Source organism: Limulus polyphemus, unplaced genomic scaffold (assembly GCF_000517525.1).
Source record: "Limulus polyphemus unplaced genomic scaffold, Limulus_polyphemus-2.1.2 Scaffold3852, whole genome shotgun sequence".
In the NCBI taxonomy this organism is placed as follows: Eukaryota; Metazoa; Arthropoda; class Merostomata; order Xiphosura; family Limulidae; genus Limulus; species Limulus polyphemus.
In genome coordinates this window covers 2746-6787 of record NW_013669462.1, presented here as the reverse complement: position 1 = coordinate 6787, position 4042 = coordinate 2746, and positions in this window count along the sequence as shown.

The following is a 4042-nucleotide window of genomic DNA, read 5'->3' as shown; positions in this document are numbered from 1 at the left end:
AACTCTTGGGCTACCCTTTTACCAACGAATAGTGGGATTGACCGTCACATTATAACGCCCCCACGGCTGAAAGGGCGAGCATGTTTGTTGTAACGGGGATTCGAACCCGCGACCCGCAGATTGCGCGTCGAGCGCCCTAACCACCTGGCCTTTTATGTTGGAAAGGAAGGTATAAAATCATGTCAGTTGGCCTTTAAACGCTGCATAAGCAAATTGTTAAATCCAAATGGCACGATACTTATCACAGTACTTTTTAAGAATTATTACACATTACTACTCCAGGTTGTGTTTACTCATATACTTCGAGAAATCTTCCTCAATTGATTTATATTTGTGGTTTCTGATCAACTCTGGTAAAGGTGTTTTTAACAGAAGTGTGTAGTCTTAGCGCTAAATGATTCGCTGATTACGACAAACTACGACCAACTTAGAAGTTTCACACACGGAGTGGTGAAGAGTTTTAAACCTGGCGTTTTTTACGGCGAATATATTACGAATAATTTCCACTTATAAATACTAAAACGTTTATTTCAATATTACCGTCGTTCTGATGCTTAGTTGTGAAAAATGTGACTGTGTGTTTGTTGCCTTCTGACTCTGAAATATACAACGAAAGGACTCGGCGATGAGAGTTGTTATCCACGTGTGACTGCCGACGAGATTACAGTAGATTCTGCGCACTGTATCTTAAGGAAAAAGAAGCGCAGATAACCACAGAACTTCAGTGACTTTTCTTGGAATTACTAGCAAAGTATATATATATTTTTAAATCACCAAGAATGCGTTTTTCTTCACCATGACTGCCACAAGTAGACGAGGTCAAAGGGTTTTTCTTCACCATGACTGCCACAAGTAGACGAGGTCAAAGGGGATAAAGAATAATTGCTACTTCAATCACAAAGGTGACCCTGTGAAACCACGTGGAAACGCTCATGCGTGGTGTAAACTCGGCATAACGTGGATTTTACAAAATAATCCATCTACTAACTTGTAAAATAATTTCAAGCGACGACCGGTTACAACGACATGCGTGGAGTAGGTTTGGATATGTGTTACTGTAGAATTTAATGTTCACCACTTTACGTTTTCTCACCGTGAAACTGATTATGTTAGAAAATGTAAAAGGTTTGTTTATTAAACTACCCAATCTTTGGGGCGAAAAACCCCAGTGAAGTCTTTACGGTTAACACACACTTTACGTTAGCTATATACACCCGAAAAAGGGCATTTGCCCGAAATGTCGTACAGTTTAATACGATATACATTTTTGTGTCTAGTCCATTCTGGAGCAGATTTATCAATTTTTCATGAAACGTGACGCTTCATCTGGACAATTCTAAGTGGGATTTCGAATTCTCAGACTGTCTACTTAATGGCTTTATCTCGAACGTTCTACATCGGTCAGTCTACTCTTGTTTGTATTCGGTTATCTGAGATCTCTCTACCGCATGGATTCGAACCCCGGATTTAGTGATGCAAATCCTTAAAAAGTTACCACTGACCCACCGGGGGACTGTTTGTTTTTGAACTTCGCGCAAAGCTACACGAGAGTTGTCTGCGCTAGCCGTCCCTAATTTAGCAGTGTAAGACTAGAGGGAAGGCAGCTAGTCATCACCACCCACCGCCAACTCTTGGGCTACTATTTTACCAACGAATAGTGGGATTGACCGTCACATTATAACGCCCCCACGGCTGAAAGGGCGGGCATGTTTGTTGTAACGGGGATTCGAACCCGCGACCCGCAGATGGACACATTATAACGCCCCAGATTACGAGTCGAGCGCCCCAACCACCTGCCGGGCCTTCGAAGGACTCAAAGGAAGGTAAACACTTCCTATCCAATAATGATTCTACTTCATCAAATAGGTGGACCACATTTTTTGTTTAACGAGGGCTTGTTTAGCGTGCCGAACCGTGGAGCTTAGGTTCCGTGGTTTGTGTCCCGTTACCACCACCAACAAAACCGCGTTCTGCACTTCAAGACTAGAATAGCTCAAGAGTTGGCTTTGGTTAGTGTTTGACTAGCGGTTTTCCCTTTTCTTTAACACTTCAATATTAGTGACGGCAAACACGGAGCCTTCGTATAACTTGAACAAAACCCAAAACTTACCCATATTATCTTCACGTACAATCATAAAACTTACCCGTATTATCTTCACGTACAATCATAGTCTTATGGTAACTTTTGAACAAATACTGTATATCACTGTGTAGGTTTAGATGATACAAGTCTTTACGAGGGCGAAACATTAAAGATTTGTGTTTTTAGCTTTGAGATCTTGCTAGTATCACATTTTAAATATGTTTCTAATCTTGTGCTAGACACCTAATGGACACCGTAAATGTTTGATATATATAATATATTTGGATCTTTTTGTGGCATGGTGATGGTTTACACTACTGTGTGTCATTTGGAGACCTTCATGTCTCTTATGCTTGACCATTAAGCTCGTGATAGTTTTTTTTTTCAGCAAAAATGTCCCCCACTGGCTCGCGAGGGGCCTGTTAAAATTTAGGGAAAACACCTTAGTAGCTTTATCATAAATAAATAAATATTGCACTTTCTGATTGATTGGATGACGACCAATGACCAACTTCGTGACAAGTTTTCATTTGTTAATTGATAAGTTTTTAAGTGAAATACAGCAATCTCAAGTCTCTTTACTAGCTAGTACTGAGGTCTAACTGCTGGGAGTAAAATCAGTATATATCAATAAAGTCACCTTAACAGCACCAATAATTAAACCACTGCCAACTATTTATGCTTATGTTGTTATATTATGTTTAACTTTCAATTGAGATACGAACGATTTCACCTGCGAGTCGGTAGGGAAGGTCGAAGCATCACGATAGTCAGCAGTAGGATGAGCAGACAGGAACACTTTGAAAGCAGCTGCAGGCATAATATTGTACTCGGCCTGCTGCACAGTATCTACTAAGGTGGTTCTTAACAGTTCCTGAATACTTTCCCTAAAAATACGTCCAAAACTACCCTCTTTGGGAGTTTCCGAATTGAACTTACTTTTAATATTCAACAAATTGTACTGTAAATACTCCCACTGGCTCCTGAGGGATGTGTTAAACGACGGATCATACAGAAAGAAGACAAGTCAGACAGCAGTACCCCACCATCAATGGGACTGTTTGCAACTCTTATAACGCATCCAAAGCTTATAGTGCGGTTAATATTTTGTGGAATCACTCTGGTTCAAACCCGTCTCGTCACTTCATAACTTCAAAAGTTCTACTACAGGCCAACTGGCGCCAAAATAATTAACAAACAATAACAAAATTTAACCCTCAAATTACCGACTAGTTCTTATGTTGTATGTTTCCACATACTATATCATACTGTGGGATTTAACCCTCAAATTACCGGCTTGCTCTTATATTGTATGTTTCCATATATTATATCATACTGAGGGATTTAACCCTCAAATTACCGACTAGTTCTTATGTTGTATGTTTCCATATATTATATCATACTGAGGGATTTAACCCTCAAATTACCGGCTTGTTCTTATGTTGTATGTTTCCATATATTATATCATACTGAGGGATTTAACCCTCAAATTACCGACTTGTTCTTATGTTGTATGTTTCCAAATATTATATCATACTGAGGGATTTAACCCTCAAATTACCGACTTGTTCTTATGTTGTATGTTTCCAAATATTATATCATACTGAGGGATTTAACCCTCAAATTGCTGACCTGTTCTTATATCTTCCATTGCCATATCTTGTATTATACAAAGCAATTTAACCTTCAAATTACCGAATTGTTCTTGTACTTGCCGCTGCCAAATACAACAACTGTCAGTGTTAATGACTGAACAGAAACAGTGTTAAATTATTCATTTTATAAGTAAACTATATTGAGGGTCCTAGCAGTAGATAGAACGATTACCTGTAACATTGGTAATAGACAAGTTATTCGTGTTCCTGTGACAACAACAAAAAAAAAAGTCATGGATCCACACGCAGCTGGGTATGTTTAAAAAACGCTGACTAGAGCCAGTAATTTTAGAGTTAGGCCTTT